Source organism: Triticum aestivum, chromosome 1D, assembly GCF_018294505.1.
Source record: "Triticum aestivum cultivar Chinese Spring chromosome 1D, IWGSC CS RefSeq v2.1, whole genome shotgun sequence".
In the NCBI taxonomy this organism is placed as follows: domain Eukaryota; kingdom Viridiplantae; phylum Streptophyta; class Magnoliopsida; order Poales; family Poaceae; genus Triticum; species Triticum aestivum.
Genome location: NC_057796.1, coordinates 321882616 through 321893603, shown reverse-complemented (window position 1 = coordinate 321893603; position 10988 = coordinate 321882616). Strand labels below are relative to the sequence as shown.

The window sequence follows — 10988 nt, the reverse complement described above, 5'->3', positions numbered from 1 at the left end:
TGATCATATTCGAATCAGAAGCCTCAAAATTTTTGAAGTCTCTTTTTGCAAACAATTTTTTGGATTTTACTTGAAGCTTTTTTGATCATATCTAAAGTGTATATGAGTGGTTTCTATTTAACCCGGCTTGACTTTGGATGATAAATCGCCATATATGACAATCATAAACATTTGGAAGTTTTTGTCTTCTAAAGATTGGGTTATCACCCTTACTGCACAGGTATCCTAAACTGGCAGTATGATTCAACATCACAGGAACCGGTTTTCCAAACCGGATTACATTATTCAAATATTTAATAGCCAACACGGCTGGATTTTTATTATGGTTATCAATAACCAGTATTATGATTAAGGTTTTCAAAGTCGCTTTAAGCGCAATGGCTATTATTTTATCAATGGATATGATTATTCTACAATGGAAGGAATAGTCCCGAGTCGCTGCAGGCTTACAACCAGGCACTTGGGGGCTACATTATTCAAATTGATATTACATCAAATATGCAAGTCCCATGTCACTGCCAACATGCACCATGGCACTTGGGGGCTAATGTAAAGTCATTTTTTGATCAACTTATTGAAGACCCGACTCATCCCATTGTAATGAGCCGGCCCTTGGGGGCTACCAATTGCTCCTATCGAAAATTCAAGGTACACAAGCCTTAATCCATTATATTGAAAGATCCACTACTCAGTTGGTAGAGTACAAAGCTCTTAACCTTGTGGACGTGGGTTCAAGCCCCATGGTGGAGATTACATCATATGATGTTACTCGTAGAATGCCCGTGCGTTGCTACGGGCCATGGAAATTTGATTCGCTAGTTGCATATATAAATATAATTTATGCAAAAATTTGTATCTATAGAAATGATTGCCCTTAACAATCCAAAATTTATTGAAATCCATTTCACTTACGATGTAATTGATAAGAAATCTAATAGAAAGTTGTGTATATAGAGAGCCATAATTCAACTAATTGTTTGTCCCAAACTTAGATCTAATTGATGGGTTTAAAATATGTCCAACTTCATTTGCATGTATAGTGGCCATCCATGGATGGCGGGCTCGTCCTAACAAAGCCCGATGCGGAAAACCTAGGCCCGGGCCTGGCCCGGCCACCCGGGCCTATATTTTAAGCCCAAGCCAGGCCCGTCAGTGAAAAGCCCGTCGGCCCTCGTGCATCGGGCCGGGCCTCTTCCCTAAAACACAAATATGGCAAGCCCAGGCCTAGCCCATCGTGTCATTCGGGCTCAAAACCTAGGCTCGGGCCCAACCCGTGGGCAAGACTGGGCAGGGTCGACCGGGCAGAGTTTGCCATGGCGAGGTTTATTTGCATGGTACGATGTGAGTTGCATCCCGATTTTAATGAGCTATAAATTGTTGGCTACCTATATATCACATGGATGGTATTTTCTCTAAAAATCACTTGTTAGGCTATGTGACATTATGTCAGTGCATAGCAGCTACCCCTTTCTCCCTTTCTTGAAGGAAAAATGCCACCCTCACTGTAACTCACCACACAGCTGCCTCCTGCTCACCTCGTAGAGCTAGCCAGCCACCGAGTGTCGCCGCATCTCATCTCCTCGCCATGCACCGAACGCCGCCATCTCTCCTTGGCACCTCCTATCCACATCATGTAGAAACACGCCCTTCCTCTCTCCAACGCCTCCCCCCATCCACGGCTTTGCTGGCCACTCCTGTCCCCACAATAGTGTGGCCCGCCTCCTTCTCTCCCCGCCAACCTCTTGGTTCGCCATCTCGGCATTGAGCCAGTGTTTCGCAGCATCGGTACCGAGCCAGCTTACCCACCAGTCGGGGGGGAGAGAAGGGCTCACAGCTCCCCATTAGTTCGAGCAACGTAGCTGACATGTTTGTATGTGGGTTGGACAACCACGGGAACAGCCATGTGGCATGGCAAGAAGGTGGGACGTCGCCCTCATCGTCGGTCTCGGTCTTCTACCCGAGCTTCGCCTCGCCAAGCATAGTCGCGTTGTCGCGCCATCAATCTCCATGGCAAGGAGACCCCTGGCCAATTCCCAGTACCATGGAGTGCACATCGTTGTGCCGAGGGTGGCCGTCATGGCAAAGCAACTTTCTACTCACCATAGCGTCACCACCTTCTCCGAGTGTTGTGGCCACCAGAATATTATATTAACACCACTGACTCTTAGCTTCGCCCTGCCCATCCCACCCACCCTACCATTTGCTGCGGCATGGATGGCATTCCTCTCGATTACATTTTTGGATAATATTTCAGTCCTAGTGTCCTAACAATTATAAGCAAGTGAACTAATATTATTTTAGTAAAACGTAAGCAAGCCTTCTGTGTTTAGAAAGTGATTTCTATTAGTAAAAAACGTTGTTTCAGCAAATACTTATAATTTTATCAGTAACAGTATTGAGGTGGTCAAGAATTGTTAGAAAAGATGCGAGTGTGTGGCCAATTTACTAAACAAAATTTAAAAACTTTTAGATGTGCCAATACAAAATCAGGTGCCTTTGCAAACACATCAAGCACAAACACACAACAGCAAAGCACGCAAACCATCGGGAACATCAAGTCCCCCTGCCCTCATGTTTCTCTTACTCTCTTTAACCCCTGCGTTGTTGTGTTGTCGTCCTTGTTTTTCTCCGAATCAAGACCATCTCGTCCATCATCGACAAGCCCCCCATCATGTTGTATTGGTCACTTCTTCTCCAGCCCCCTCGCCATATGCAGTGGCTGATGTATCTTCAACTTTTGATCCTCTTGTTCTCGCCACGATCTTGAGGAAGGAGAGGTAGCCATCTTCGAGGTTCTTGAACCGCTGCAATAAAGATCCATGAAACAAATGAAAGGACGATATCACATCATGATTCTTTAAAAATAGCCATCAATAAACAGGTCCAGGAGGAGTTGGGAATCACCATCACCCGTCAGAGGAAAGTATATGTAATCAAATCAGTGAAACATCTTCAGTTAGATAGAATTGGCATGCTATTTCATCTAATCAAATCAATGAAACATATTAGGCAGGGTACAATTGATAGCATCATTAGATAGAAGAACACTGCAGCTATGAACTCAAGATGTATGGTGAGAATTAGGAGCAAATATGTTTTCATGCAATGGAAACTTAGTGATCCCTACCTTAGCACAACCTGGATGTGGGCAGACAAAATCCTTTTGACCTGTGTTAGTAAGATGGTGGCCCTTCAACTTAAATATATACAAATGGAAACTTAGTGAATCCCTACCTTAGCACAACCTGGATGTGGGCAAACAAAATCCTTTTGACCTATGTTAGTAAGATGGTGGCCCTTCAACTTAAATATGTACAAATTACTGCAAAACGAACATGAAATGATTCATCAATTTTGCCGCCTCCCTTCCCTCGACAACTTCACCGCAAGCTCCTCTCCCCTCCACGGCAGCAACACTCCTCTCCACGCCACTGGCGGAGCCCATCCGCTCCTGTCCCTACAGCCTCACTTCCCTTGATACTCTCCCGGCCCTCCATAGCATTGGGTGGCACCTCTTCTCCCCGCCATCAATCTTGTCCCCTATTGCACTCACTCCATTCGCCTCCACATTCCTATCTTATTTGCAACATATTCCATCAAATAAATCTAGATTTCAAAGCTCAAGAAAATTAACAAAATGGTGTCCTTTATTTAAATTGAGCAAGCTAGGTACATAAGAAAAATGGAGTATATGTAGTACAACTAATTTACTACATGATAAATTAGGGTTATTGTTTGAACTTGTAAGTAGAATATAAAATGGATTATTATAAAATTCACTTGCGGACTCTCATCATTCAGGTTGGGACATAAAAAAACATTATTAAGTAGAGACTTCGAATGCACACCTAAGAAAGATACTTCTCGTGCTGACATATGTACTTTGTCAGAGAGATAATTTCATGGTTGCATGAGTGCCTGTGTATGTCGAAGGAAGATAATTTCCCATGAACAACAATAGTAATCCTTCTCAATTTTTTTTGTGGGGAGTCCTTCCTCATGTTTATCGGAAGCGCTAGAAGAAACCTGAAATTTAACTGACTTGCAACAAAGCTAGACACTTTTCTGTATGTCATCATGCGAGAGTCTGAAACGCTACCTCTTTATAGGTGAACCATGCCCGCCACCCCCCCCCCCCCAATTTTTACAATTAACCCAAAAATTAAGTGCAAGTATAGATAGCTAAATGTTTTTGCCATCAATACACGTTTATCATGAATTATCCAACTATCATTTTTTTGCAGTACAAAGATCCGACTGTGACTAAGTGTTTTTGCCTAGTAAGTTACTAAGTTTGCACGTGCAATGTACGATCTTGACCAATACTCTTTTGAATGATACATCTACCACAAATAACACACATTTAAAGGTCGAATGGAAAAACTCAGGGAGCTTGAATATAATAGCTACCATGTATAGCTCGTTAGGATATTGTCAGTTGGGTAACAATAAAAAGTAGTACCCACGATTAGATCCATGGAGGGCTTATGGTCCTATTGCTCATAGAATAGACAATGACCCGAGAACAAATATTGGATGAATGAATTAAAAAAATGGTAAACAGAATAGAACCACACATAAAGGGAGCATAATTATGGAGAAAATGGAACATAATGTACTGGACAACAACAGGCAACCATGTTATGATTTTTGTAGAGTTACTTCAAACATGATTGTGAGATGTCGTCTATTCCAAGTCAATAATGCGTAAAAATACATTCGAAAGAGAATATAAAAACTAAGCAATAAAATCTGCTATTGCTCTACAAAAAAAATTGTACAATATCTTTACCGAGATCATGTTCTCTCCTTCCACTTCATTGAGATTCATCACTGGAAAGGCATTGAAATTGCTTATTTGTCGACACTCGACATAGGAGATCAATAATACTTTTGCAGTAAATCACTGAAGAGGAAAGATGTCTAAGGAAAGGAACAACAAAAAACAACCAATATTACATTCATTACATGACATGGTACCATACTTTATTTTAGAGAAAATCACAAGCTAATGAGCTGAAACTATAGATACTCATTGAAATAAGATGTGCCTAGTAGAGCAACCCTAACTCTGGCCAACATCTATTTTCATGTATAAAGTTCCAAGCCTAAAGAAAGAAGAAATGCATATGGACACACCAGAATAATGGGTGTGTGATGGTTGGTTAAATAAACGAACCATTTTCCACTATCATAACTAATAAGCTAACACATGAGACACGATAATCCTAATAAGATATATCAATGCATTATCAATGAAGTTTTGCTGCTCAGTTTCAACAGTACAGTCTCATAGCAGAGGGTAACATATAGAAGAATGTTTCAACTGTACTTCTGAAATCATCATGCTGCAAAAAAAACACCAAGTTCAGTGAGCCAAAAGTTATACAATTTGTAAGTTAGGTCTCAAAAGACCACCGAGCCAAAAGTTTATTTCAGTCAAGCTTTTTATTGGACATCCTATATCGCTTGGTCCAAAAGTCCAGCAATGGATTTAAATTGTCCATCCTATAATACTGTTCAGATATACATCAAGTAGTTCATGTCTTGCTATCTTGTAATTTGCTTCTCTTAAGTAGGATTAGTTCTCAATTTTGTGTACCGCAACAACATGCATCTTGTTATCTAAAAATGGTTGCATTTGTCGTCATGCATTATGAAATTCACTAAGATTAGCTGATGTATTGTTCTTCAATTACTTCTCGCACACACAATAATTAGGAATGCAAATAGCTCCTTCTCGTCGATGAACGGAAAACTGTTGATTAAAAAGAGGAAGAATCAGTATGTTACCGTGAGTCTGTGATGAAATAGCCTGTTGTTCCCATCGTACACCAGCCGGGGTTGGAGTGTTGGACTTCGTCCTTAGGGAAGGGTGGATGCATTTCCAGGCACATTCGCTCGAGTTCTGAAAGGCAGTTACTTCAAAGAATACAAAGAATATGAACAAAATGGTAGGTCACATTACGTGCTTTTATTTCCTTCTTCCCATAAGCATCACTGGCCCTCTTTTTGTGATTTTCAAGAAACTTTTGTGGCAATATAGAACGGCAAATGATAATTTGTACCATAAATAAACAGTTACACGATCCTATTTTTTTGAGGTAATAAGCGCTCCTAATTATACACAACCGAATAATTAGTGAACATTTTTTCCTTTTCCTTTGAAAAAATGAAAAAAAGAACAAGCATATGTACATGTCAGGGCACGCCGTCTCATTCTTGGCGCACTCCTCCCATTCCTGCACTTTGTCTGACCACACCCCCTGCAATCTCTCAATCAATCAGCGTCAGTTAATACAATATCACAAATTTACAAAGCAGTTCACCACGTGACGAACCAGCTACTGTATATACATATCATACGAAAAAATTCTTGAGAACTATTCAGCACCATTATGTTCTTGTTCAGCGCGTCAGTATACCAAAGAGATTTGCTAAGTTTGTATAATCTAACTGAGCATTACATTGGCAGGAAGAGGAAGATTTAGAAGATGGCGATGATGATCCGTAAGTGAGGAGCTGGGAGGTGTTGTTGTTGATGGTGCCGCACCGGGGCTTGACACCCTCCTCGTGCTTGCAGTCCCCTGAGACGACACACAGACTGGTGCAAATATCAAGACCGTCTGGCTGCGGTCAGATTCAGAGTAACAATGGTGACAGATTATGACATTGTGAAACAAAGAGGAAGGTACCAATAAGACAGATTATGACAAAATGTAACAGTCCAGGCCTGAAGATAGGTCCAGTTACCTGCTTCCGTTCTTTATTTTTTTCATCACCATCAGTGGCCGTTCATGGTTTCCAAGAACAAAATTAGAGAGGGTTGGCTACATCTCTGCCTGAACACAGGTGGTAGGTGAAATCAGCAATAAACATAGGTTAGCATCTGAATCGGATGTTTTCTTTTCCTATTGGTGACTCACCCTGCATGAGTTGCAAGACATACAAATTGTATCAATGGTTACATGGGAGAACGAATTGCCTAAACATAAATAGGTTAACTGACCCGAATGCTAAAGCCAACAAACTCTGTTCTGCTGATGGGAATGGTTCCTGCTTGTTCAAGGAAGCCGCCAACCAACCTGCTTGCCATGCACGGAGCTAGCAGAAGAATACTGACCTCCTCAACATGGCTACGGCTGCGGCGGAGGTCCTCATTGCGGGCTTGTGGCCATGGCAGCAGTTGCGCCAACGGATACCAGAGAGACGGGAAGAGGAGCTCGACGCATAGATGAGAGGTCGCGGTGGCGGATTCTGGTCCGGAGGCGGAGGCCACCATCACCAGACCACGTGCACAACTCCAGCCGGATCTGCTGCACCCCTCGTAGCTCCTCAACCCCGCGCCACATCGGGCGCCGCCATGCTCCGACGGTCGCCAGGTCGCGCCCCTGCATCATCGTGCGCCTCGGGTTTAGCGCAGGCGGCGACGGCATCTCCCCTCGAAGGTCGGCGGCGGCGGCGGCGTTCCTGTGGGAGATTGGCGGCGAAGATCCCTTACATCGGTGGTGGCGATCCCGGACGTGGGATCGCAGGGGATCGTACGTGGGCGGCGGCAACGAAGGGTCGGCGGCAGGGAGATCGAACGAGATCGCGGCAACGAAGGACTTCGTACGTCGGCGGCGGCAACGAAGCTGGGACTTCGATTCATAGGGATGGGAATATGGGATAGAGAGGATCCTGAAAACCTTTCATAACAAATTAAGTAGGTACATAATGCTTTCATAATGAGTTTTTTTTCTATGGTGTATGATGCGTCTTTAAAATCTATTATTTGTTTCTTTAAAATCTATTATTTGTTTCCTAAAGAAATTTGCAATAATGGAAGGTATCGGTTGATTTGGGTAAGTTAGTAAAGTTAGATCCGTGATTGCGTGTACGTTTGGAAAGTGCTGATTTGCAAGGAAAGAGCTGAGGGGTAAATAAACCGGTGAATAAGAAACCAGCGTCGATGGGGAGGTGGGAGGAGTGACGAAAAAAAAAGGAGGTGGGAGGATGACGGAAAAACCCAGCGAAAATAAACCGCGCGGACTATTCACCAAGTCGTCCATTAGGAGTAGAGATTATCAATGAATCATATACAAAGTCCCAGCTCGGTAATATCTTACTGACCCGGCCCTTGGAGGCTACACGTTGTTGGTCAAGTTTACATGATCATATTTACAAAGTCCCTGCTCATTATTGCATAATGACCACTGGTTGAAGTTTTTATGAGCATAAGACAATTACAAGTCCCAGGTTGCTGCAAGCATGACAACCCGGCACTTGGGGGCTACATATGTGGAATATTCAGTTTATGACTAATTCCCAGTTTGGAGTAGACCAGATTAACCCGGTGTCTGCAACAATCATGACCCGGCATCAGTTATTTATAACCCGGCAATTTTGGCAATCATCGGCAAGATCTACATCTTTAAGCCGGCTGAATATCAGTTGAATATTTCAAGACCAATATTTTTGTCAAGTCAGAGCATTGAAGGCCGACTCAAATGGATTATTTCTTATAATATTTCTCTACAAGAGCCAATGTCAGCAGATTGGTTATGAAGTTGGCTTATTGACCCGGATTTTTTAGAAGAAGTGCCTGGATTTTTTGCATTGGCGAGGTTTAGACATATCTGTTAAAAGAGATTTGCTATAAGATCTTGAGTATGCATCCAGGAGGAAAACGACAAGGACTTAAAGATGATCAGGTGTCGGTTCAGGAAAATATTTAACCCGTAGCACAACCTATCAAGTTTGTTCTTGTGTTTATTTTACAGGATCGGTTTAATATGGATGAATCCAAATTAAATTGGGGGCTCATGTCGGGGATATACCCCGCGGTATGACCCGGCCGGAAGTATGACCTGGCCGGGCTTGGCGTTTTCATTGATAACCCGCCGGAGTGGCGACTCACGAGCCTGGCGACTCACGGATGGCCCTAACGGCGGGTCAGACAGAAGAGTAGGCCCAAAGCCCAGAAGGCCGGCTCATGTTATGGTGGGCCGGTTTATGAGGAAAGGCATAAGGAATATTTCCTACCAAGGAAGCAAGGCTAGGACTCCAATTGTAGTAGAGCAATCCTAATCCTACTAGGACTAGTCATGTAACCTGCCCCTTCAACATATATAAGGAGGGGCAGGGCTCCCCAAAGAAGGGACAAGCAAGAAGAAACAATCTCTAGGGTTAGACACAAAGAGCCGGCTTACCGGCGACTCCCTCATGATCATAATGAGACCTAGCCACAAACAGCATGTAGGGCTATTACCGGATGATGTTTCCCGGGGCCCGAAGCTATCTAAATCCTTGTCTTGTGTTGCGTATCTCGATTCCGCTCAACCCCTCTCAAGCTACTACAAAGATGCATTGGCCTCACGATCAAGTCCTCGCACTAGGACATCTGCCGTGACAATTCCACGACAAGCGCCGTTGAACATCTCAACGCGCTGATCGAAGTTTGCCACCATCGAGAAGAGCGCGTCGACGGTGATGGGCTCGGTGCGGACGTCGAGTGCAGAGATGATCGGTTGATATTCCATATCAAGCCCGGCGACGATGAAGGAGATGAGCTCTCCCTCCCCAAGCGGTTTGCCCGCCGCCGCAAGCTCGTCAGAGAGGGCGCGCATCTGCCCGAAGTAGGTGGAGGCTGACTGAGAACCCTTCTGGGCGTTTGTAAGGGCAGATCTGATGTTGTTCACGCGGGACAAGGAAACTGCAGAGAACATATTTGCTAATGCAGTCCAGATCGCATGTGATGATTCAAGCGAAGCCACTTGAACAAGCACCTCCTTGGACAGATTACGAAGGAGATATGCCATGATTTGTTGATTTTGAACTAACCAGGGGTTATGGGCAGGATTGGGAACTACCTGCTCCTTACCATCTTTGTCTTTGCTAGTGATTGTTTTGGGAGGCTCCTCTATGGTTTGATCTATGTAGCCAAACAAGCCAGCGCCCAGTATCTGGGATCGTGTTTGGGCTCGCCAGAGAATGTAGTTCGTCCGGCTGAGGGGTTCTGATGTGTTGTAGTTGAGGCCGGAGGAGATGATTGCGGTGGAGAAGGACATGGCTGGGGCGTGGTGGATTGAAGATGGAAAGGATGGAGGAAGATGAGCTAGATGCTATGGAAGAGGCCTGCTCTGTATACCATGTGAAAATTGTAGAAGCGTCTCAACTCCCGTAACATGGGAGCCCGCATGATATATGTATTGATTAGGGTGAGACCGGCTCTCACAGAGGCATACAAGATTAGGTTGTTCAACAACCAGAGAAATACATGGAGATAGAGAAGAATAAACAGATAAAAGATAACCATGCTAACAACCTGAAGATATATCTCCTAACTACTCTATGCGGAGCCGTGTGGAGCCGTGACCCGTGACACATGTTTAACAGTGCTCCCTCGCAAAAAATAAAATAAGATGAATATGCATGTCATCTCAATTCATAGATATACATGCTGGTATTTCCCATCGAAGCAGGTGGGTCGATAGAATGGCGTACGTGTAAGTTTTAACCATTTCCTGGGTCTTTGGCATGTGCTATCACGAGAATATGCTTTCCTTCAAGGCCGCAATGGCGCAAACAAAGAGTCGAAGCTCTTCTTCTTGGGCGGTGAAAAGGACCTGAGTGAGCTTTCCACGCTTTTCCACCAGTCTCTACGGCGTAGGCGCTCTGTTGAGACGAGCGGAGAGCACGGTGCCGCGAGGGCCGAGCCGGCACATGCACGCTCTCCCCACACGAGCCAGGATTTCGTTGGAAGTTGGAGCTGGTCGACGCTGCTGCAGGTTGATGTCGACTGCCTTCCTCCCTTGGAGTTGGACAGAGAGCTGTGAGAGCCGGCTACGGTTGCGTTTCGGTTTCTCCATTTATTCACGCGCACTCACGCAAACTGCAAGGAGGGTCGGGACTTGAAAAAAGAAAAAGAAAATCCAGACGTGGGCGTCCGGTGTGTTGCTCTCTTCTTTTCCTTTTTTTTTTGCCGAATGACGTCCGGTGGGATATGT

At 44.2% G+C, this 10988-nt stretch overlaps 1 long non-coding RNA gene across 1 annotated transcript; it reads right to left on the bottom strand.

Annotated features, from left to right (window-relative positions):
* Positions 1-2359: 2359 nt before the first annotated feature.
* Positions 2360-7718, bottom strand: LOC123181769 (uncharacterized). The gene is made up of 2 exons (XR_006491882.1): positions 6754-7718; positions 2360-6630 (listed from the first exon to the last, which is right to left on the bottom strand). It is a non-coding gene; the product is annotated as an uncharacterized lncRNA (long non-coding RNA).
* Between the last annotated feature and the right edge of the window lie 3270 nt (positions 7719-10988).